The sequence below is a fragment of the Calliphora vicina genome, chromosome 2 (assembly GCF_958450345.1).
Source record: "Calliphora vicina chromosome 2, idCalVici1.1, whole genome shotgun sequence".
NCBI classification, from domain to species: Eukaryota; Metazoa; Arthropoda; class Insecta; order Diptera; family Calliphoridae; genus Calliphora; species Calliphora vicina.
The window spans coordinates 81,957,761-81,984,677 of record NC_088781.1 but is presented as its reverse complement, the minus strand read 5'-3'; positions in this window follow the sequence as shown (position 1 = coordinate 81,984,677).

The following is a 26,917-nucleotide window of genomic DNA, read 5'->3' as shown; positions in this document are numbered from 1 at the left end:
AATTCAACACAAGATTCTCATAGTGAATATACGTGTTTTAAATCGCTCTCACAATGAAATAACATTGTGAAATATATACAATATAGAAAGATAAGTAACAGCGAATGGACGCTAATCAAATTTTTACATCCAAAAATAAATGGTCGTTTTGTTAATGCAAATACAAGGCGAATTTATATAACAATGTAAATGAAGCACAGCTGATTAATGTTGTTTAGATCAGTGATGTTCAAAAATAAAAATGAAGATGTATTCGTGAGAGAGCTACCCAGCAAACATAATGTCAAACACTTAAAATAATAACAAATTGAAGAATGTTTAGATCAGGGGTGCCCACAAGTTCCTTATGGAAGAGTAAACACCAATACATTTAAAGAAAAACTACTTTTTATTCAATATTTTTTGTTGTTAAAACCAATTCATACAAAGAAAAAAGAAAAAAAAACTCACTTTCAAAACACACATTTTTAAAATATCATACGATAAACAAAAACAAAACCTACATTGATGATCGCAGTCGTCAATGTTTACCAGCAAAGCATACGAAAGTGTTGTTGCTTTGAAGAACGACAAAAAAATAATATGACAAAGTTGTTTGTGTATTTTATATTGCTAGTGCTGAGTGCTCTAGTGAGTATACAAAACACACAGCCTATAGGCTATAGCTAAGAGCATTTACAAAAACAAAAGAGTACCAAGAGTATAGGGCTTGGGCATGACTGGTTTAGATTTAGAATTTTTGTCAAATAAAACCAATTTATTAAATGAAGTAATTTAAATTTCAAGCAAAAAATTAAAAAATATACATTGTAAGTCCGAAATTCTCTTAAATTTTGTATTTATTTCTGACTTTGTTTTGTTGTGTTCAATTGTAATTGAAACGTGAGTGTTCGCTATGCTTCGAACAAAAACAACCAACAACAATGCTTGATAAATTTCTGAAAAAAAATGACGATAGTCCGCCACATGTGTTTTCTTCGCATGCTCAGCCACAAAGTATACAGAGGCGTCAAATTTGACAGTTCAAAAACACTAAAATCAGCTTTTTTTTTGAAATTGTTTCGATAGAAAGAGAAAACAAATTTGCGGTTTAATATAGACAGTGCGTTAAAACAAACAACTATATAAATATGCACAAAACCAAACCAGTTGAAATTGTTTCGATCGAAAGAGACAAATATATTTTTTTGCCGTGTCGCCTCTGTATACTTTGTGGCTCAGCGATGAATGAACACAAGTCTTTAAAAGAGCATAACAAATGTGTGTAAATTTTTCAAACAATTGTTGTATGGCGTGAACTACACTGGTTTAGATGTTTGATTATTGTGTTTGTTGCGGCGAATGCTACAACAAACGTAATAGTAACAAAAACTACAGGCAAACTTTGACAGCAAAAACCACATAAACAAATTGCAAGTGGTTTTTGTAAAAGTTGTGCTCAAGGCGTATTTAACAAGGTGACAGCAGTGGCGAATTGAAATAAATACAGGCGAATTCACTTATTTTTTATATATAGAGTTTGACATACGGACGTACGGGCGAATATTTTTTATATATGTAGTTTGACATTTGTGCGAGCTATTTCTATAATCAGCTGTGCTGCCGATGGCACCTTATTAAATGCACCTTGGTTGTACTTGTTGTAGAATCAACACCAAGGCGAATCTAATAATTAATAGGGGGATCAGACGGCATGTATTGCTTGTGTATTGGGACATGTATTCGATACATATGGAATTCCATGTGTATGTCAAAATTCACGTAATACATATGATTCATAATTTCCACGTTCAAACGTACATATATAATTGCATGTGACATAACCTCTATTAGTTTATATGTTTGTTGTTTTTAACAATATATTTATTTAAAACATTTTTAAATTACAATATATATATTTAATGCAATGAAATTTATTTTGTTATGATTTTTCTTTACTCTTTTTTGTTTTTTTTTTTATTTTGCACTCACACAGTGTTGTATTTCAAAATACAACTCTGTTATACACACGAAAATAGAACATGCTCTAATTGCCAAAAATGTCACGAGTAATACACATGTATTTTACATACACAAAGTTTCATATGGATCACACGGTATGTATATGTTTACATATGGAAAAATGTCCCAATACATGGCACAAAACACAAGCAATACATGCCGTCTGACCCCCCTTTAAGTGGCAAGAAGTTGTAGCATTAGGGCACATAGTCAATTTAAGGCAATCGCTGTAATGGTGTAAATCTTCTGATGAATCATCTTTTAAGTAATTTAAGTTGATTTCCTTCAACATCAATTTAACATTTTCATGGTAAATACAAACACATACTGTGTGAGTTCCGCTGCTTCCTGCCAAAACGCAATGTTTTGGCCTCAGTTGTGTAAATTTTGTGAATCCAATTTTGACATCCTCGTATTCAGATTGAAATGTTGCGAATAATTCATTCAGGTTACAGAGAACCATTCTCTTCTGCATTTGAACTTTCTTGCCATCGATTCGTACAGACATCCAGTCTTTCATCCCTGGCATCAGACGACTCATATCATCTCGCTGATAAAACTGAGTTATTAGAGATTTAGTATCGCACTCCAAAGTTTTTCCCTTCTTTTTGTTTGGGAGTGTGAGAATCCCATGCTCAGCAACCAATTGTTTAGCAATTCTTGCTTTTCGTTGAGACGTTCCAAACTCAGTCATTGTTTTTGCAGAACTCCATGTTCTTGGAGCAAGCGTGAGAAGTTGAATTCTTTCAGCTTCACTCTGTGACGTTTTGTATTTCTCTTTTATTTGTTCAAGAACTTCTACTGCATCCTTATGGTATTGGTTTCGACACTCATTCGTTGAATTTGAAAAGTTAGAATAACCATCATCATCAACAGTTCTGTCTTCATTCTCGGAATTACTTTTGTCTTCATCTGGAATAACTTCAACGCAAGGCTCATTACTATTCAAATTCGGTAATTCGTTCAACTTTCCGAGCTCTTTCCTGCATGATCCACAAATTTTCAATCGTTTTGACAGCGTAGGGAATTTTTTTAATAAGCCGTCGGAAATATTTCGCATATCTGATGATCTGTGCTTCATTTTGTTAAAGGGATTAAAACAAAAAGACGAATAAATTTCATTTTCAACCTTAGCCTTTTTAGAAGTCGTAGACATTTTGAATTTTGTAAGTATTTATGTAAATAACACACGTCTTAACTTTAACGCTGTTTCTAAAAAACTGATTTCCGTATGTCTTCAGAATGACAATAAATAGTTTTTTAAGATCATATAGGTAGTACGTTTTAATGAATGAGTCTAAAATCTTTTATTAGGGTCAAGAAGGGCTTACATACTAAAGTACCTAGTTTAACCAAATGTTACAAATAATAATAAAAATAAACCACCATATAAATAACCTACCTGTCAACTTCTACCTCTCCACCCACTTCTTAAAGTCAAATGTCATAAAATAATAAATAAACTGGTACTTCGGAGAAGGGCCATAAAATATTTCCACTTGATTCCAAAAATTTGTTTCTGGGGCACCTGATATTTTAACAATGAAAATCACGTGCGCTGAAAACTACCTCTAGGATTGACTAAAAAAGCCGCAAGATACAAAACTCAGACAAATTTTGGGGGTGGAAAATTAATAGCGGTCGGCCTCATATTGCACCCCTCCAGTGGCTATTATCGGTCAGTTGTTGTGGTTTTTATTTTTAAGGTTTTAGAAACACTTACACACAAATATGAAAAAATCAATTTAAAAACATTTGTCTTGAGTCAAAATAATTTGATAGATATCCCACTCGCATCCCACTAAGCGACCAAAAAGGTTTTAAAGGAAAAGACCTAAGCTTTCTTTTGAGAAAAAAAATTAATAAAAAAAGAGTCCATTTTGGAAAAAAAAAGTCAAAAAGGTTTTTGATTTTTCAAAAAAAAGTAAAAAATTGTATGTCTTGAGTTACAAAACATTTTTTTTTATAGATATCCCACTCGCATCCCACTAAGCGACAAAAAGGGTGTTAAAGGAAAACACATAAGCAAAAAAAAAATTAAAAAATGGGTCCATTTTTTTAAAAAAAGTCAACAAAGTTTTTGATTTTGCAAAAAAATTCAAAAATTTTAAATCTTGAGTTACAAAATATTTTTTTTGATAGATATCCCACTCGCATCCCACTAAGCGACCATATAGGTCGCTTAGGAAAAGACCTAAGCTTTCTTAAAAAAAATAAAAAAAGGGCCCATTTTGAAAAAAAAGTCAAAAATATTTTTGATTTTAAAAAAAAAAATCAAAAATATTTTATTAAATTTTTTTAATTTTTTTTTCGAAAGATTGCATAAATAGCTATCTAAACTATTTGGGACACATTTTGCTAAGAACAATAGGTAATAAGTTATATGGATAAAAAAAACACCTGTTTGGCCAAAATGTCAAATTTTGACCTCCTATAACTCAGAGAGTTCTTGACCGATCTTATTGAAAAATGGTGTCCGAATTACTATCCAATAGAACTAACATTGGTGCAAATTCATCGTGATCGGAAGACATCGATTTCAAAAGTTGGTTCACTTGACGTGAAATGCCCCGGTGCGCTTCGCTACCCCTGTCGAAGTAAAATAAAAAAAAAGTGAAAAAATTTTATAAGCAAATAAATGAATATAATTAATACCGGAATTTCTTGTTTGTGATTAATTGCATACTATGCCGTTGAAGGTATAAAAAATATCCAGTGATTTTAAAAAATCTTGAAGCTTTTTTAAGACATTCGCCTATTTTTAGTCAGATAGTGTTCTGTCGTCTGTCGCGTCTGCATGCATTTTTATTTTGCCCGCAAATAAATGTCGCGATCCGTCCAATATTGATAATATGTACTTATGTTCTAATGTGTCCGCGTCGAGTGTCGTCTAAAAATAAATAAATTAAAATATAAAACAAAACTACATTAATTAAATACGAAAAAAATAAATAAAATAACATGTTTAAAATATGCACAAACAAATAGAAAAAAAATTAAATACAACAAAAATAATAACAATAAACAACAAAAGCTTCAAAACCATTACAAGATAATCCAACATAAAACCAACGAAAATAAACCGCTAAAATACACAAACAACAACCACAGCAAAACAATGAACAATCAACAAAAAAATCCTCTCAGAGAACAGTGTTGATACAACAGCAATATTGTTGGCATTACGGGACGTTTCTCTGTCTCAATGACCAGATCAGGGCTTTTATGGCCTCTCATCATTGTGTAATTATTTCCCCGTCCTAATTGTCCATTTTTCCTTAATCCTTACATTTTTATGATATTGGTACAATTGTATTAATTGTTGTTTGACTGTTTGGTGACGAAGGTATAACACTGGTCACTAAACGAGTCTTACCCCCCGTTGCCACATGCAAGTAATTACTTGCAAGTAATGAATACGTATTATGATCGAAAAACACCGAAAAACCAAAAATTGCTATGTTGAACGAATTAAAAGAAAATATTAAGTAAAAGAAATTAGCAGATATTCTATGTATTTAAAAAAAAATAAAATAAAACACAAATATACAACAACACGTATTAAAGATATTTTTAAAAATAAATTTAATTAATTTAAAAAAAAATTAACGAAAATATTTTTTCAGTAATTTTATAATTTTGACAACACGGCAATACTGGCTTTCCCTTATTATTTTCTTTTAATTCGTTCAACATAGCAATTTTAGCAAGAACATTCGTTGTTGGCGACATTTTTCAAATGAACTTGCAACGCATAGTGTAGATGATAATACTTCATTACTTACATTCATTACTTACAAGTAATTACTTACATGTGGCAACGGGGGGTTACTAACAGCAATTAATATCATTGTTACTTATATCATAGAAATATACACATTATTTGAATTTTCTGAATATTAAAATGACAGGTAGCTTCCGGATTGACTTCTGCAATATACGGGGGTTACTATCGAATTTTTTCTCCGTTTACGCCCATGATTGTTTCAATCGGCCGAATGTTTTCGCCTTATGTGAAACGCAGGTATCCGTGAATGCTGATCCACAGGATTTTCAGATACCTGGGTATCACTTTCTATCGCTTTTTAACTATCATCGGGGCATTGACATGTACATACGCAATGAAGTCGTGTACCAGTACCAACAATCATTAGGTACGTATGATGTAGAATTTAACTCTCTCTGGGTTAAGTTCAAAATCAGGGCACACTGTTTGCACTTCGGGTTTCTTTATAGAAGTCCAAATGCGGGAAGGGCTTCGATGTCCTTTCCGATTCCATATCGAAGATTCTTGAGAGTTGTCCTAACAGTGAAATTGTTGTTGCTGGTGATTTTAATGTTCACATGGCGAAGCCAAGAGTTCGCCATTCAAGTCATACAACGACAGAAGGCCAATATGTTGAACTATTCGCGGCGCACAATCACCTTGCGCAATTAGTGAATGAACCAACGCATATTTCATGCGTTGATGGGCACCAAAATAACACCCTCGACCTTTTTCTAAATTCACACCCTGAGAAGTATGAAGTAGATGTTTTTGCACCTCTCGGCATTTCAGATCATTGTATCGTTTCACGACCAGCTACGAAACGTTCAACTTTTATTTACGAAAAGGTTCGTTGGGCTGAGCTCAACGAGTTCTTTCGGCATTTTAATTGGAAACTTTGTTTCTTAGACAATAGTGTAAATGCCACGGCGAAAATGGCGGAGAACATAATTATGATGGGGATGAAAAGCTTGATTCCATCTAAGAAAATCTCGATTAAAACTATGCAAAAATCCTGAATTAATCAGAAGTGCAAAATTGCAATCAGATCTAGAGAGGAAGCATTCAGAATCTGGCGTAACAAGAAAAATGCCGAAACTGATTCGCTACGCAAAAGGGCGAGATCTTCGTGTGCCAAAGTCGTGAAAAATCTCTACACGAGCAGCTCCTTCGAGCCAAAGTTCTTACTGATCCCCGGGACAGTAAGAGCTTTTGGTCATTCGTTAAAAGAATTAAGGATAATGCTAGTTCATCAATTCCTACTCTTTTAAGGGATGACCAACCATTCACTGACCTGGTTGATAAAGCTAACCTTTTGGCTGAATTATTTTCAAAAAATTCGAACTTACCGGAAAGTAATCAACCACTACCCCAGCTCGAAAGAGTATTAGTTATTATGCCGGATATATTCTTTCGCGCTCGCGCAGTTCTCCTGGGCCTGTTGGTATACCAGCACTGTTCTTCGACGCTAGCTCGTCCATTAGCTAACCTTTTCCGCACTTTATACCGTGCCGGCAAATTTCCAGTATGTTGGAAGGTTGCTAATGTAACGCCAATTTCTAAAAAGGGAGAGGCTAACTAACCTGAAAATTATCGCCCAATAGCAATTTGTTCTGCACTTTCCAAACTTATGGAGAGTATGGTTAACTACCATCTTGTGAAATATTTAGAGTCCAACAATTTACTCAGCGACCGGCAGTATGGCTTTCGTAAAGAACACTATACGGGAGACTTGCTAGCCTTTCTATCGGAAAAATGGTGTCGTTCCATACACCGTTTTGGCGAAAGTAAAGTGGTGGCTCAAGATATTTTTAAAGCGTTTGATAGAGTATGGCATGGCGCGCTTTTAGCAAAACTTATTGCTTTTGGTGTCGGTAATAACTTCTCCCGATTTATATCGAGCTTTCTCAGAGATCGCACTATACGAGTTGTTATAGATGGAATTTCATCAAACGAGTTCAAGATCAATTCAGGGGTACCGCAAGGCTCCATCCTTTCTCCTACTCTATTTCTTATCTTTATAAACGACCTTCTACGTCAAACTTCCAACTCTATCTACTCTTTTGCAGATGACAGCAACATTTGCTATTCATATGCATTCAATTATAGACCAAGCCTGTCGGAGATTGGTGCAATGAGGCAAAATATGAATACTAAGATCTTGTGACAATCTCTGAATGGGGTTGTGCGAATATAGTCGATTTCAATGCACGCAAGACTCAATGTTGTATGTTAACTCACAAACGCACAACAGATCATGTTGCTCCATCTGTTTTTATGGGTGGTGTAAATATTAAGGAATCAGAAGCTCTTGATGTTCTAGGCATGAGTATTCAGTGCGATGTCCGCTGGACAAAACACATTTTACGAGGGTAGAAAGAAACTTTTAAGTGCCTTGGTTTTCTAAAACGGTGTAAGAAATACTTCACTCCATCTGATCTCCTTACTATTTACACCGCTTATATCCGACCTAAAATGGAATACAACTCTCATGTGTGTGCCGGTGCTTCGAAGGTGCTTATCGGTGACAGTAGGGTATCCAGCTCTATTGACTCACTGGAACATCGTCGCAATGTGGGTTGTGTTTCACTGTTCTACCGATACTATAATGGTATGTGCTCTGCTGAAATTAGGGAACTTGTTCCCGAAACCCGTACTTTTTTACGCAAGACACGCTCTTCGGCAAGGGCACATCAATTCGTTGTCGAGTGGATAGTAGATCGCACAACACATTACAGGGAAAATTGGTTCTTCAGCCGTACTGTCCGTATGTGGAGTAGTTTCCTCCCGAAGTCTTTCCTGTCACTTTCAATATAGGAAAATTCAAATCAAATGTCCACAAACACTACTCCCTCTATCCTCCCTCCCATAACCTATTTTCCTAGTTCCAACACAATGCTTTGCATGAGTAGAGGTCATCCCCTGAGTGCTGGTCCAAGAAAAAAAAATGAGTTATTTTGTTACCATTGTAGATAAATATATAAATATTCGAATATCAAGTGAATCTAATTGTAAGAGTCTTTAAACTCTGTGTAAATTACGTTGATGACAGTGTCCTGTTATGCCAGAAACTAAGAAGGGGTGCCACACCCCTTGTTCCCATCCGTCCCATTTTTGGATAAACTTCATGTACTGATAAGAAATTGATTCGTACAAAGTTTGAAGGCTGTCGCAATAATAGTTCTGCAGATATTCGAAAATACTATATACTTTGCATGGGAAGTTCCACGCCCACTTATCCAGTCCCGCCCATTTTCAGCTATTCTATGTAAAATGATTAGATTCGGACAAAGTTGGAAGAATCTAGTAATTATAGATCTCAAGATATTTAGAAATAACTAATTACTTTGTATGGGAGGTGACTCACACCGAGTTCCGATCCTTCCCATTTTTTTTATTAATGAAGTTTGAAGCCTTTCACATTTACAGTTCTCCAGATATTCGAAAATAACTATTTACTATGTATGGTAGGTTCCACGCCCACTAATTTAATACCGCCCATTTTCCGCCAAAATTCGGACTAAATTTCAAGACTTCCACAATTATAGTTCAACATATATTTGAAAATAACAATTTACTTTGTATGGGAGGTGTCACACCCCCTGTTCCGATTCGTCCCATTTTTAGTTAAACTTCAAACTGTGATACGAAATTGATTCGTATAAAGTTTGAAGATACGACACAATTTTAGTTCTGCAGATAACTATAATATTTACTTTGTATGGGTGCACTATAGGTTAAATGACTACTTTTTCTGTGCTAAATTAATAACGACTACAAAATCATGGTATTCAAACCAAAACCTTAAAGAATTTCGAAAGTAAGAATAATTCTATTAAAAAATGGAATTTAACCCACTAACGACCAAAAATTAACCCATTTACAATCATTAATGGAAACTTAATAATTATTTATTTATTTTAAATATACTAAAACTTTTAGTAATTGCTTAAATCTAATTCATTTTGTAAATTTAAATCATTAATTTTATCGTCTTGGTGGCTAAAGTGAAATTCTTCCAAGGGTTCACTGCAACATAACAGTTGAATTACTTCTGGTAGAAGTGTGGAACGTTTCCGGTTTTGTAAGCGACTATCTAAAAATGATGTGGAAATTAATGGATCTTAGGTACAGCTTAATATTAATTCGGAGCTTAAAAAATATGTCTTCTGCGCTTCCATTACAGCGTCTTTTTGCATCTCAAAAATTTGTCAGCAATATGAAGTAAAATAGATTGCAAAGAAACTTTGGGAACAGTCTCATTTGCTTTTAAAATTTCAATAATTTATATTCGTGTGTGATTTTCGGAAGTGGGTTATATGGGAGCTATGACCAATTATGGACCGATCATCATAAAATTAGCTGACATGAATTTTTTATATATAAAATTTATTTGGAGCAAAATTTGTGTAGATACCTATGTATATAAATTAAACATTTATGACCGATTAAGTCCAATTACGGGAGGAAATTTGTATGGGGGCTAGGTGGTATAATGGACCGATTTCAGCCAATTTAAATAGGATTCGTCCTTGGGCTGAAAAATTTATATGTACCATATTAAGGTGGGTGTTAGACTAATATTATTGGACATTAAAAACATCTGCACAAACGCATTATACCCTCCCCACTATGGTGGTGTAGTTTATACAAAATTTATTGTTTTCGTTATATGCTTCTCCACTTCATCTGAAAATATGTTTACTTCAATTTTGTCAACTACATGTTTGAAAACGGCATACAATTTTTCTTTTTTTGAATTTTCGTTAAGTCAAATTTGAAACAATAACCTAAAAAATATAGTATTATTCGAAAACGGCTAAAAATGGCTATTATATGTAAATGAAAATTGGTTTATAACATTTCAATATATTCATTCCTGATTTCATTTAATCTGCCGAACTTTGCCGAAATTTTAAAAGCTTCCACGAAGTTACATTTTGAAAACAATCGCAGCACTTTTAAGGTTATGTTAAAAATGTCGATTTATTTCAAGCAAGTTAAACAATTTTATCACATTTTTAACAAAAAACATTACTTACTTACTTAATTCCGTGTTCTCCATTTTCACTTTCTTGTTTATAACTCTCGAAATTATATAAACATGCAATTGAAAATTTGAAAGAAATACAGGCTTTTCAACAAAATTTATTAAGTAATTACGATGCAATGTCTTTGACTGCGTGTTGTCAAATGGAATTTAATATTTACCAAAAACAAAAAGCTGAAAAAAGTGCAATATTTGCATTTGAAAAATTGGACTTTAGCACAGTTTTGGTAGCCGTTTAACCTATAGTGGGGTGGTACAAATTTTGCCCTATTTTGTCCCTTTGTGGTCCAAGTTAAGAAAAACTATATAGACTATATTGCTTCCAAGTAAAGGAATATCTATGTTTCAAATTTCAATCAAATCGGCGCAGCCGTTTACTCTTGATTGTTTAAGAATTAAAGGTACCAATTTTACCGATTTTCCCCCTTTAAATCTCTTTCTGATCCCAGTATTAAAAAAATATATAGCCTATTGACGCTTCCAAGTAAGGATCTATCTTTGTTCCAAATTTCAATAAAATGGGTTCAGCCGTTTAGGCGTGATGCTCAAACAAACCAACAAACAAACTTACAAAGACATTTATATGGATTTATTTATATTTGTCAATATTTCTTATTTATATATTTATATTTATTAATTATTATATATTTTATGATTGTTTTTTTTTATTATTTATTTATATTTATCAATATTTATATATATATTTGTTTATATCAATATTTAAATTGTTTATGATTACTTTTTAATTATTTATTCATTTATATTTACCAATATTTATATCTTTATTTATATCGGCCCTAATTTTGTAAATCACGTCACCAAAGTGATATTTATATGGAAAGCAAAAACAAAATTTCAAAAATTTTAAAAATTTGTTTTTGTTTTATATACAAAATTTTCAAATTATGAAAGGCAAATGAACGCTTGAAATTTGGTGCGTTTGTTCTGTTAAGAATTTGTATATAAAACAAAAACAAATTTTTAAAATTTTTGAAATTTTGTTTTTGCTTTCCATATAAATATCACTTTGTGACGTGATTTACAAAATTAGGGCCATCATTTTTTTGTGATATATCATTATTATAATTGGTTATGATTATTTGTTACGGACCGGTTGACAGGCGAGGTTTCCGGCTATTTTTGCATGGCTCAACCTCAGGTGGTTCCAACCCTTCTCGCCATACGCGTGTCCAAACACAAAACAAAAAAAAGGTATTCAAAGACAAACTATTACTTACAAATTTTAGACCACACTAAACGTTCACTTTTTTCTTTTCAGAGATGGATAGGTTTCTCTTACTTTGCCCTCCCAACCTTGTCACTGTGGTGTCCACATATCGAAGCTTTTCCAGCGACCCATAATCCACCTGACCTTTTCCCACTTACCGGTTCATCATTGCCTATCCCTTTATTGAATTAAGCCAACATTATAAATTTTAAAATTCAAATATAATTATACAAAGTTTATTGAATATAAATAGAATAATAATATATTACTTAAAACTACACAAATAAAATCTTTAAAAATTCTTATTTCCAACTGAATCACACTTAGTTTCTCCTCTGAAACGTTATATTTTACTTTGATTCGCCGTTATTTTCAAATATGTATATATATCTTATTTCCTGTTTATCTTTTTAATTTTTTTTCTTTCAGGGCTTAAGTCTATTATCCCTCAAAATTTAGGACTCACGCGACTACTTCCTACAGCTAAAGGAGCTCCCTGAGTTGTATTAACAAACCGTCCAATCTCTTATTTTAGTGATTTATTTAAGCTCTGTAATGGGCTTTAAGATATATTTAAATATTTATTCTACTATTTATGTTCCTTTCAGGCTATTTTATTCTTTGAGGACTACGGTGATTCACACAACACCAGTGTTGCCAATTCATGGTGAACAAAAAGGGCTAAATACTTAGAAAAAAAATGCTAAAAAAGGGCTAACATTTTAAATAAAAAAAATACATACATTTGACACAAAAAACAACTTAGAATGTTACATTTGGCTATGCCGAATAGACAAACAAAAATGTATGAATGTAATACATGTTCAAATGCAAGAAAATAAGAATATTTATTCCTGTATGTCGATCCTTAACTTTAAAATAACTTAATATGGGGCCACACGTATACCAATGTTTTTAAAGCCTCGTATTTATCACATGGCCTGAAAATGCTCCTAGGCAAATTTTTTTTATATGAAAGACAAATTATGTATAAAGTAATCCTTTGTGATAACTTCGATGGAGAATATTTTGATAAGTGAATATATGGCATATTTGCCTCTCACGCAGAAAATTATATACGTCGCCTGACAGAATTGATTTTCATTGGCAAAAACATAAATTTTGCCATTAGTTAGTAAACATATCAAAACTAAGGTAGCCAAAATATGTAAACATAAATATTTAATTTAAATTTGGAAAAAAGTTAATTTTCTATATTTGATCAGATAAAAATGATCATAGCTAAATTATTATCGATAATGTACTGAATTTTTCTTTCTAAATTGGTTTGATTGTAGTCTTTGAAAACTTTATACTACATGGCATCTGTTATAAAATATTTGTTAAAGTACTAATTTATGTCAATACATCGCCCAGATAAAGTTAAAAGTATTCTCTTTAACCCTATATATGATTTTATAAATTCCCGGACCCGCGCGTAAAACATTAACATATTTATTAACAATTTTTATTCAAATAACGTCCATTTTCTCTATATTAGTTATGGCATTTTTTTAATGTATGGAAGGTCCAACAATTTGTATGTGCTTAAATTGTTTACTGGTTCAACAAAAATTAATTTTTGTCATAATATCCCTGCCAATTTTTTTGAACTGATTTTACTAATTTTTAACATCAAAAATTTCAGATCATTAGAGTAAATATATAAGTTTTGATTTAGTCATAAAAATGGCTAAATGAAAATCAAAAAGGCTAAAGGCTAAATTAATTTTTTTGTGGCTAAACAAAATTGAAAAGGGCTAAATTTAGCCCAAAAAAGGCTAAATTGGCAACACTGCACAACACACATATTATACACTCTCACGATTTTACAATATTTTAGACAATAACACAACTAGGTTAAACCTATCTTAAAATTCTTGTTTGTTTCCTTTTTTTATGTAATATCTAATTTTTTTTTTAATATTTAAGATTTTTTCATAGTTTTCTTTTTTTTATATATGTATGTTCTAATTTGTGAATATATTTTTCTTTTCCGTTTTTGTACAATATGTTGACTGTTATATTTGAACTTCTTTAGTGCTGACTTGAATAGTTTAATAATAAGATACTTGTGATTACTTCTAGTATTAACGTATACGTAATCTATGATAATAATTTCTTTTGGCAGTTCATTCAAACTTTCGACACAGTTTGATTATGGTTTGTATAATAAACATAAAAATTGTTACCAGGCTAATTTTTATTCTTGTGTGGATTCTGAGGTAAGGTTCCTGTATTTCTCTCTTCGCCCTTGTAAATTAGACACGTTTATTCCTTTTTTTATGTTATTTTATTTTCCCACAGGGACACAAATTCAAAGATTAAAGTAACTTTTCCACACACAGTAACTCTTCTGCTAACAGTGTCTTCACTATAAATTTTTCCTGCAGCAAAACTTTCTGCTCTAGCACTCACAGTTCACACTTCACAAATTACAACAAAAACTATATTGAACTGAAATCCTTATTTACCATTTTCCCCTTTTTATCATGTCATTTTCCCTGTGTATTTTCCCCTATAGGCTATTGATCACGACATAATTATTTGTTTATTTATGTGTGATTTGCTCATTCGTTTACCATTGGTCACCGATCACGTCATTTAAAAGTTTTGTTAGTGTAATTTCTACTATTGATCGCGACATTATTATTGCTTTCGTAATATACTTTATTTTGGCGGATTTTCCTACTAATGAACCGCCAATTCTTTTACCTAAGAGCCATTTTCATCTTTCGGCGCTTTCCCACACTTTTCATCCTGCCAAACACCCAATCTACCAGGCTATCATGAATTTCAGCAAGCAGTATTTTCCATTCATTTATTTAATATTTTTCCTCACATGAAACAAATACGCATTCCGCATATCTGAATGAAATGCAACTCTACCTCGTTTTACTACTTGATTGTTTTTAGTACTAAAACAACTCTGATATTCACACACACATACAAATTACCAGGGTTTAAAATTAGTTAAACGTTTTTTACATTTGACTACCGACTGCGCAATAAATATGAATCGTTTTCATATTAATGTGCACAAATACTGAAAATATACAAACTATAAACCAATGCCATATATGCACAAGCTTCATGGTAGAAATATTTGTCGCAGTTTTTCCAAAAATATTTTGCCTTACAAAATATTTTACGTTGCAGCTAGAAGACAAAATGAAAATTTTTCATTTTTAAAACTTTTGCTGCCTAAATATATGTATATTTTTGGTTAGCAAAAACAAATAAAATTGCTTGTGTATAATATACAAAAAAATTACTACAAAAACATCATACATGCAAACAAATTGCAGCGTGAAAACAATAAACTGCAAACGATATGCGCAGGAAAAAGTAGACTGCCAAACCATACGATGTTGAAAAATGTAAAATACGAAATTGTGCAAAGTTAAAAATGTTTAAAGCGAAAATGTTTATTTTTAAAATATTTCCGCCGCATATATGGTTTTGTTTTGCCGCATATAGTCATTGAGTAGAAAAATGTGAAAAAAAAACTATGAAGTTGATTTGGGTGTACAAAATAAAAAATTGTATTGAAATGTGTGTTAATAAAGAATTTTAGTGCAATAAAATAGAAGTTTTATTTTTTGAGGTATGTAATTGTATGTATTGTGAAAGATAGCAATGCAGTGAAAATTAAATTAAATAAGATTATGGACAAAGGATAGCTAGCGGAGGATATTATTATTGAATTTTTTGATTGATTGGCTTTTTTAATACGAATTCAAATGTATTCATGCTGGTGGTAATAGGAGTCCAGAAAAATTAGTAAGAAAAAAAATAATTTTGTATGTAAAGCGGTTAAAAAAGGATATATAATGCAACAACAAAATGTGACAACAACAGCCAAATACCATAAATAACAGGATCATTCATTTTATGAATAAAATCTATCATAATAAAGTGTTGTACATTCAAATGTTTCCTTTCGTAAAATTTGTAACAGGAGAACAAACAAAAAAATAAGCAGCATAGAAAATAATTGTGGAAGAAAAATTTTATGTGTAAGATATAATGCAAAAAAGGCACAGGTATAAGTACAACAGGAGCAAAAGGAAATTAACTGCAACAACATCAACTTATACACACAAGTAGGTAATTATGATATAAAATTGCTATATGTGTGTACTAGGGTTGCCAGACGGCCTGGAATGGCCTGGATTGTCCAGTTTTTTGTGTCTTGTCCAGTTTCCAGCTAAAACACAATTTGTCCAGTTAAAAAATAATTTCTTTCATTTTGCAAAATATTTTTTTATTAATAATATTTTTTATTAATCAATATTTCGTACAGAAATATTTGAAAATTTATACAATTGTGATTGCAAATGTATAGTCAGTTGTATTTGTATTATAAAGTGATTCCTTTACTATTATAGAACTGTACAGTGAGTAATCTTTTGAATTGCCTTAAAAATCGGTTAAAATATGGAAGCAAAGTTGTAGCTATTTTAAAAAAGATTTCATCTTTCGGAACAAAACGTTTACAATTAGAAGCAAATCAATTTTTAAAAAATTACATTGCGTACTTAGAGCAATGATATGATTTCGGAGACGAATCGCTTTACAACAAAATTTAATTTTTAAATTTAAAACAATCCCTTTTATCCTGGGATAACTTATCAAAGCTTCCAAAGTTTTAGAAATATCAAATATAATTGACGACATGTTGCTTTTGCCGCAAGATAATGTTTTTTTTTTTGAATTTTTAACACAGCGATCTTTGATATTTTTTACATTACTACGAAAATTAATTTTTCATTGTCTCATTGTGTGGCATAGTCTATATCTTTTGATTAACTGAAGATAGTCAATCCGGGATTGGAGCGAAATCATTAGAATGAAGAATGAAGTAATATTTAGTCACATTTTTTAATAATTTTATTTAACGGTTAATATGTCTTGTCCCAGCCATAATATCAGGTTGGTATCACAGGACGCGACGGGAAGACCCGTCTTGACGGTATTTACCGTCTTGTCCGGGCCAGTTATTCTAAATGTGCCTAATGTGACAGAGCGGGATATGCCGTTATTACTTAAAAGCGATGTAAATGTAGATTACAAATTTTTTTTTACAAAAATTCAAGATGATTAATAGTTTTTAGATAAAAAGTGATACAAATAATTTAAATTAATTTAAAATAAAAGTTATGATACAAAAACAACCAAAATAATTCATTTATTTAGAGTAAAAAGTTAAGACGGAAATAGGGAAAACCAAAATCTTCTAAAATTAACTTTAAAATAAAAATCAGAACCGCTATTTTCATAAATGGTAATCGTCGAAGCAATTTCTAGGACAGAGAGCACGTTTGTTAGGACAATGTTTGCACCTTGTTTCCTTACGGATCTTCGCTTTTGTGCGCTGGTTAAACCTTAGATATATTGTATTCCTCTTTCTGTTATGAGTGACCGGTAGTATTTTCTCGATGTAATGAGAGTTTATCGTGTTAGTACTTATGTGTTTCCTCCATGAACTGGACTCGTTCATTGACAATTACGTCTAGTCTCTATGTTTCCCTCTATGCTTTCGGGTTTCCTCTACGGTATGTAGTGTTTATAAACCGGTTAACCGAAAAACCGGTTTTTCTTCGAAATCTCGGTTTTTTGCGAACCGGTTAATTTAAAATGTTGATTTACGGTTAACCGGTTTATCCGGTTTTTATCACTCGGTTAACCGGTTTTTAAAATTTAGGTTTAAAATTAAGAAATCTCATGGTTTTGTGCATTTTTTATATTCATTGTACAAACATTATTGGTCTGATTTGAAACCTAAACTGCTGATTTACAATATAAACCTATTTAGATTGATATTTTTAAGAATTACAATGAGTCTAAATAGTAGAGGACGATGAGTTTATTTAAAAACTTTTTCAGAATAAATTGCACATAATCAAACTATAAAAATTAAATTCCGCAGAATTCTAGAAGTTAAGCATGATGATTTTACCAAATGTCAAGTTGAATTTGATGTGCATACCTTCTTTCAATCAATTTGACTTCATTAGTGTGTTTTGTTCTTAAAATTTTATTTTACTATTCATTTCGCTTAGTGTACAAATTCCTTTTCAGAAATAACAAATATGGAGTTTTATTAATTATTTGGTATGATTTATAATGACAAATAATCACAGCTAAGAAGAAGTGCGTTTGCATCTTATAGGTCCTTTTTTGGGACTTGCTACATTTTCTGTTGCATATTTTAAGAAAATTTAATGAATAAACCAATAATTAAAACAAGTATATTATATATTTAGTAACATATTTACACTCAATTCCATTTGACTGAGATAATAATTTTGAAATTTTTACAAAATAAAATGGACTTAGCACTTTTGTATATTCATAGTAATATTAACCATTCCTGACTACTAAAAACTACAAATTTTAAAGCTGTATATACCTTATTGGACATTTTATGTTTTCTACATATATATGACGGTTAACCGGTTTAACCGGTTTTTTCGATGTCGGTTAACCGAAAAACCGGTTTTCTAAAAAAGCCCAATTTTCGGTTAACCGACAAACCGGTTTTTTAAAAAGTCGGTTTTTTATAAACACTAACGGTTTGCTCGTAGTGTGCCTGTATCGTGTGTGTTGTAGGATATCATAGACTTAGTGAGTTCAATGCTATTATAAAAGTTGTCCAAAAATGGTCCAGTAATGGCTTGATTTTGTTTCATCGTTTATTTCAGGGATGCATCTCAAACAGCGTAGTAGCTGTTCAAATCTACGACCAGTCTTTGTATTTCGAAATAGAGCGGATCACTTGAAAACATATCTCGAATTTTGCGTGATTTGATTTGACCTTGGAGCAGGCAAAGGCCCAGAAACTGTAAACTACATCTATGCCTAACAGTAGCAAAATGTGCCTTTCGAGTTTAACTTACTAATTTCATAATTATATTTGCCGTTAAAATCGGATGAAATATACTTCTTGGAGTACAATTTTTATCAACATAAATTTTTCTTCCGCAGCTTGTTGAATTAAAATTGAATTGAGATACTTCTGTTGTGTTTTCCAACCAATCCTATTCGAACTCTATCTCAGGACGAGACTCCTCATTTTCTTCTGAATCTTATCTTAAATATTATCACAGTCACTACAATCGATTAAATTTCCACTATATCTTTCTTTATCATTTCTGAGTATTGAGACTGAGTAGGTTATCCTTCTTTATCTAGGACTTCGTTGCAATTCTTCATCTGGCTAATAATTTGGAACTCTGCCATCACTGAATGGATCACTTACAGATTCTTCGCCAGAATCTATTTCTTCAAACAGTTTCAAAACTCTACCTCTCTCTTTGCGGTATTGATAAATTTTTCCTGTAATCATTCACTACACAATTAGATAATTCCTTTATTTATGTATGTATGAACATATAAATTAATTTAAATAGTGTCCTGATTTGTTTTATCATAATAAACTTTACACACCTTTATCCGCAAAATTATTAGCTTGCAGTTATTGAAACAAAAGAAATGCAACAGGACACAAATAAAAATATTAACTGAAAACTAACGGCATTTCCCGTCTTGCTTCTGCTGATGTGAGCTTTATCACAACATGTGTTTGGACGTTTTTATGGGCATTATTTTGTGTTCTATGGCACACAAAAGAGAATTTATTGGGACACTCATTTTACCAAATCATAATTTAACATTAACTTTACTGCGAGAGCTACCGACTTGTCCCAATGATAAAAAGAATTGGTGACGGTATTTGCCGTCCTGTCCCATTATTTTTAACTAAATTTGACGGCATATGCCGTCTTGTCCGCGAATGTGTTAAGGGCAATATCTTTGCATTTAAAATGGAATCAAACATTATGTTGGATATAATTTTAACAAATTTTTAAATTTTCAAATCGCGATATTTTTGAAGTGGAAAGGGTTTCCGATGATTGATTTGAGGAGTCCTTTGGAACCGTAATATGTGTGGTAATTTTGATTAAAATCGAAGATGTCAAATCCAAAAATAGCAGTTTTCTGTCCGTTTTGATATGGATTCTCTCAATTGTGATATGGAAACAAAATTTTAAAATTTGGATTACAATAAAACTAGAAATATATTCTATAAAAAAGTACACTTTTCTTTTATGATATGCGTCTTACGTTATTTAGAATTAATGTTTTCTAAAACTTAAATAACGTATCATCAATATAAATTTGTATGAAAAAATAAAATCTAAAATACAAAAGGAGTTTTTAAAGATATTTAAATTAAAAAATGTACTTATTAAATTTTCATAAAGATGGCCAAAATTATTCTATTGCAACAGATTTATTAAACAATATAAGGAAACCACCTAAAATAGGGTAAAATACTATTTATTAATTAATTACTCAAAGCATTAACGTTATTTTGTTTAAGAAAATCATGTTACGTTGTTTGAATTTTGGTTATAATTTGGTTATTTTAGAAAGTTAAAGTTTAAAATTTTTTACACATATGTAATATGATGTAGTAAATCGTAATCAATAATAAAATCAACTTCGAACTTTTTGACGATACGTTGTTTTGCATTTTAGGTGACGATATGTATGCAGGACTGAATTTAACGTTTCTTTATTTTTGTAAAAAAACTTAACTAACATTTAACTTTTTTGAACTATAAGCGCATTTTTAAATTGTCTAGTTATTTTTTAAAAATCCAGTTAAATTTTTCTTATGGTCCAGTTATTTGACTTTTGTTATCTGGTAACCCTAGTGTGTACATACAACAATTTATGCAAAAATCATAAACAAATACATAAATAGGTTCAATCGTGATCGTGAGTGATTTTGTAGCAGGAGAAAAAAGGATAAAGAGGAATGATAGAAAATGTAAGCATCAACAAAAGAAAGGAAAAGAGTTAAAAAGGGATAGAAAATACAACAACCAGATTATGGAAGGACACATGCATGAAAGAAAGAATAATTTATCACTACAAATGAATACAAAGAGGTTATAAATAACAGGAGATACGAAATTTAAGAAAGTTCCTGAAAATATAATTCTGCAATGAAGAAAATTTTACTGTATACAAATATCAAGTGAGAGCGTAAATGATCGACTTTGTTTGTGTTTTTAAATGTTCATTCATATGTATCCATTCGTAGTATTTCTAACAGGAGAACAAAAAACAAATAAGCAACATAGAACAAATTGTGCAACGAAGGCTCAACAAATTTTTTACATAGGCACGAGTGCAGCAGGAGAAAATGGAAATACAACAACAACTACTTAACTACTACCTCCAGTAATTTTGAAATACAACTGTTGTTTGTGTGTCCTCTAGCTGCCCAGCAGTTCTAGGAGACAGTACTGAACTAGTGATTTTACCCATCATTTAGGGTGGGAGCTAGTTACTTCAATAGCCACGAGACTAGTCATTTTAACACGGGCATGTCCTAGGCAGGGGGTCAATTGTCTCTTTTTGATTACAATGGGACTGTCTAATATATATATGGGGGATTTCATGTCAAGTGAACCAACTTTTGAAATCGATGTCTTCCGATCGGGATGAAATTTGCACCAAGGTTAGCTCTATTGGATAGTAACTCAGACACAATTTTTCAACAACATCGGTCGAGAACTCTCTGAGTTATAGGGGGTAAAATTTTGACAATTTGGTCAAACAGGGGTTTTTTCTTATCCATGTAACTTATTACCTATTGTTCTTAGCAAAATGTGTTCCAAATAGTATAGATAGCTATTTCTTCGATCTTTCGAAAAAAAATATTTAAAAAAAAAAATAAAAAATTTTTAATATTTTTTTTCCGAAATCAAAAACTTTTTTGACTTTTTTTTAAAATACGCTATTTTTTTTTATTTTTTTTTTTTTCTTAAAATAAAGTTTAGATATTTTCCTTGAACACCTACTTGGTCGCTTAGTGGGATGCGAGTGGGATATCTATCAAAATAAATATTTTGTAACTCAAAACATAAAATTTTTGACTTTTTTTGCAAAATCAAAAACTTTGTTGACTTTTTTTTTTCAAAATGGACCCTTTTTTAATCTTTTTTTTTAGGTCAAACAAAAGCTTAGATATTATCCTTGAAGACCCTTTTGGTCGCTTAGTGGGATGCGAGTGGGATATCTATCAAAATAAATATTTTTTAACTCAAGACTTACAATTTTTGACTTTTTTTTTTGCAAATACGATTTTTTTTCCAAATGGGCCCTTTTTTTAAAATTTTTTTTGTAGTCAAAAGAAAGCTTAGGTCCATTCCTTTAAGATATTTTTAGTCCCTTAGTGGGATGCGAGTGGGATATCTATCAAAATAAATATTTTGTAACAATTTTTTAATTTTTTTTTGCAAAATCGAAATTTTTTTCCAATATGGGACTTTTTTTTAAAAATTTTTTTTTGCTCAAAAGAAAGCTTAGGTCTTTTCCTTTAAGACCTATTTTGTCACTTAGGAAGATGTGAGTAGGATATCTATTAAAATAAAAATGTTGTAACTCAAGACATTCAATTATTGACTTTTTTTTTGCAAATTCGATTTTTTTTTCAAAATGGGCCCTTTTTTAAAAATTTTTTTTTAGTCAAAAGAAAGCTTAGGTCCATTCCTTTAAGATATTTTAGGTCCCTTAGTGGGATACGAGTGGGATATCTACCAAAATAAATATTTTGTAACTCAAGATATACAATTTTTGATTTTTTGGCAAAATCAAAAACTTTTTTGACTTTTTTTTAAAATGGGCCCTTTTTGTAATTTTTTTTTTTGCTATAAAGAAAGCTTAGGCCTATTCCTTTAAGATGGTTTTGATCGCTTAGTGGGATGCGAGTGGGATATATATCAAAATAAATGTTTTGTAACTCAAGACATACAATTTTTGTGTTAAAACATTTATTTTGATAGATATCCCACTCGCATCCCACTAAGGGACTAAAAATATCTTAAAGGAATGGACCTAGGCTTTCTTTTGAGCAAAAAAAAAAATTAAAAAAGGGCCCATATTGGAAAAAAATGTTGATTTTGCAAAAAAAAATTAAAAAATTGTATGTCTTGCGTTACAAAATATTTATTTTGATAGATATCCCACTCGCATCCCACTAAGGGACTAAAAATATCTTAAAGGAATGGACCTAAGCTTTCTTTTGACTACAAAAAAAATTTTAAAAAAAGGGCCCATTTGGAAAAAAAATCGTATTTGCAAAAAAAAAAGTCAAAAATTGTAAGTCTTGAGTTAAAAAATATTTATTTTGATAGATATCCCACTCGCATCCCACTAAGCGACCAAAAGGGTCTTCAAGGATAATATCTAAGCTTTTGTTTGACCTAAAAAAAAAGATTAAAAAAGGGTCCATTTTGAAAAAAAAAAGTCAACAAAGTTTTTGATTTTGCATAAAAAGTCAAAAATTTTATGTTTTGAGTTACAAAATATTTATTTTGATAGATATCCCACTCGCATCCCACTAAGCGACCAAGTAGGTGTTCAAGGAAAATATCTAAACTTTATTTTAAGAAAAAAAAAAAAAATAAAAAAAATAGCGTATTTTAAAAAAAAGTCAAAAAAGTTTTTGATTTCGGAAAAAAAATATTAAAAATTTTTTATTTTTTTTTTTAAATATTTTTTTTCGAAAGATCGAAGAAATAGCTATCTATACTATTTGGAACACATTTTGCTAAGAACAATAGGTAATAAGTTACATGGATAAGAAAAAACCCCTGTTTGACCAAATTGTCAAAATTTTACCCCCTATAACTCAGAGAGTTCTCGACCGATGTTGTTGAAAAATTGTGTCTGAGTTACTATCCAATAGAGCTAACCTTGGTGCAAATTTCATCCCGATCGGAAGACATCGATTTCAAAAGTTGGTTCACTTGACATGAAATCCCCCATATATATATATATATATATATATATATATATATATATATATATATATACAGTCAGCGTCAAAAGAAAGTGTACAACTTGTTTTTACATTTAAAACGTTTTATTTACATATTAAAAAACAATTTTTTCTCCAGTTCTAGTATATTTAACAAAACACTTAATTGTTCTCTTGCAATATATAAACAAAAAACTAAACTATTTCAACTGCAACAAAAACAGTAACAACAAAACCAAAAATACTCCATTTTTAACGCGTCAGAAAAAAGTGTACACATTTAGAATTGCAATAAGATTTTTCTAGCTACATAAAAAATATATTGTTATTCTTTATTTTTGCCTAGATTATAATTTTTTGTGGATCTTGCTGCTAGTCTCATGAGATTTTAAGATAGTAGCTTTTCTTGTTTGATCGCTAGAACTTTAAAACCAAAATGGGAAAACAAACTGCAATTGAAACAAGAAAGTAAGTCATAAAATTTAAAAATGAAGGCAAATCGTCACGTGAAATCTCCTCTATAATAGGAAGAAGCCATAATACTGTAAAAAAAATTATAGACAAACAAAAAAATTTAGAATTTTAGAAGATCAGCAACGTGCCGGAACACCAAAACGCCTTAACAACCTTGAAATACGATCGATTGTGAGAGCAGTGAAGAAAGTATTCACAGTAAGTGCAGTAAAATTATGCGAAGAATTAACAGATTCGTCTGGAGTGAGAGTTAGTAACAGTACGGTTCGCCGAGCGCTACACCCAAATGCTCTATATGGTGGAGTTCCGAGAGAATAACCCCACATTTCCAAACGAAATAAAGAGCGACTTCGAGAATTCGCAAACAGGTATAAAAACCAAGAAAATTGTTTTGGAATAATGTGCTGTTTACGGACGAAAGCAAGTTTGAGATTTTCGGAAGTAAAAAAGGAGTAAAATTTGGAGAAGCAAAAATCAAGAGTTCGACCAAAAAATGTACTATCCACCGTAAAGCATGGTGGTGGTTAGGTGATGGTGTGGGGGTGTATGGCGGCAAGTGGCATGGTAAAACTCATATTTATTGATAGTTTGATGAGCAAAACCGATTACCTAAACATTCTTATAGAAAATATGGAACCCATCATTAGAAAATTAAATCTAGACCGAACCTGGATCTTCCAACAGGACAACTATCCGAAGCATACTTCTTAACTTGTTAAAGAATGGTTGTTGTATCATACACCGAAACAACTGGAACAACCCCCACAGTCACCGAACATTAATCCCATTGAACATCTGTGGTAGCATTTGGACAGACAGATCAGAAAATGAAATATTACCAGCAATGACCCTCTACACGAAATCCTGCAGGAAGAGTGGTTCAACATCCCAACATCGGTGACATCAAAATTGGTAGAAACAATGCCAAGGAGGCTTGAAACTGTTTTAAAACCCAAAAGATGTCAAATAAAATACTAAACACGTTTTTTCTTCTAATTTCCCTAAACTGTACACTTTCTTTTGACGCGTTAAAAATGGAGTATTTTTGGTTTTGTTGTTACTGTTTTTGTTGCAGTTGAACTAGTTTAGTTTTTTGTTTATATATTGCAAGAGAACAATTAAATGTTTTGTTAAATATACTAGAACTGGAGAACAAATAGTTTTTTAATATGTAAATAAAATGTTTTAAATGTAGAAACAAGTTGTACACTTTCTTTAGACGCTGACTGTATATATATATATATATATATATACATATATGAATAGACCAATTGGCTTGTTCATTGAGTTTTATTTTATTTAGCAATGTAATCATAAAATGCCCCTTTAATAATGAGCGGTTGTACCTAAGACAGGTAATATTTAAAATTACATTACATTTTTAATTCCATGAAAATTATTTTTGTTTTATGGCTTATATTCCACGTATTAATTTTTAAGTAATAATATAATAGGTAATATTACTAAATATTGTCAAATTTTCCAAACAACATTGAAAACCCCATTTATTTCGACCTGATATATAAATCTAAATTTCAGTTATATTTTTATTGGTTTTTTACGAAGATTATATATAGGTAATAATATATTCAATGAATTTTAAAAACTTACCTAAATTCATTGAGAAACATTTGCATAACATTTTTTAAAATATACACCTTATTTTATGTACATAAAAGTATTGACCTTTTAGTTGTTCTATGACTTTTATAAATAAAACATACAAACTGTGACAAAAAATTAAAAAATAACTGTAATTTTAAAGTAAATTTATGAGCTGTGAAAGTGAATAATTCTTCATTTAAATTAAAACTAACAGTAGTTCTGGAAAAAGTGAGTACAAAGAAATAAAACAATTAAAACTAAAACCTAAAAACTAAATTTTTCAATAGAACAGGTTCGCATTTGAATTGTAATGGCATCATCAACGACAAAACTTAATTTGAGATCGCAACAGCATAACACTTATTTGATTGTATATGTTATTCCGCAGCTGTTGGGATCAAAATTGCCGTCTAAAAAAGAAGTTCTTGGTGTATTTTTTTTCACACTCGTACACTAAAATTGGAAGTGCGAAAAAGTACAACAATGGCTGCAAACGAAGTGCTCCTTTTCTGGAATAAAGCACGAATTCCTACCCGAGACAAGTCTTCGGTCATAAAGCAAATTGAGAAGCTGTACCAGAAGTGAAGGAAATTGAACAAGAGCTCAACAAGAGGAGGAACGTCGCATAAAGTAAAAGAGGATAAGTTTGTCGAAGAATTAGACGATCTCTTCGATATTGCTCATGTTAATGCACTCACCACGATTAAAATAGAGGAGGATAAAAAGTTTTTGCTTGCACAGAGGAAAAAAGGCCGCCCTGGCAGCATGATTGGCATTGACATGGCTCTTGTAGGCATTGAAAAACGAAAATTGGAACGAGAAGAGGCAGATGAACGGCGATTACGAGCAACTACTAAAATTAATACCTTATGCTATGTTCACACTTGGGCTTTTAAACGCGTTTAAGTAAAATTTTGATTAAGTTAATCAAAGCCGTTCACATTACATTTG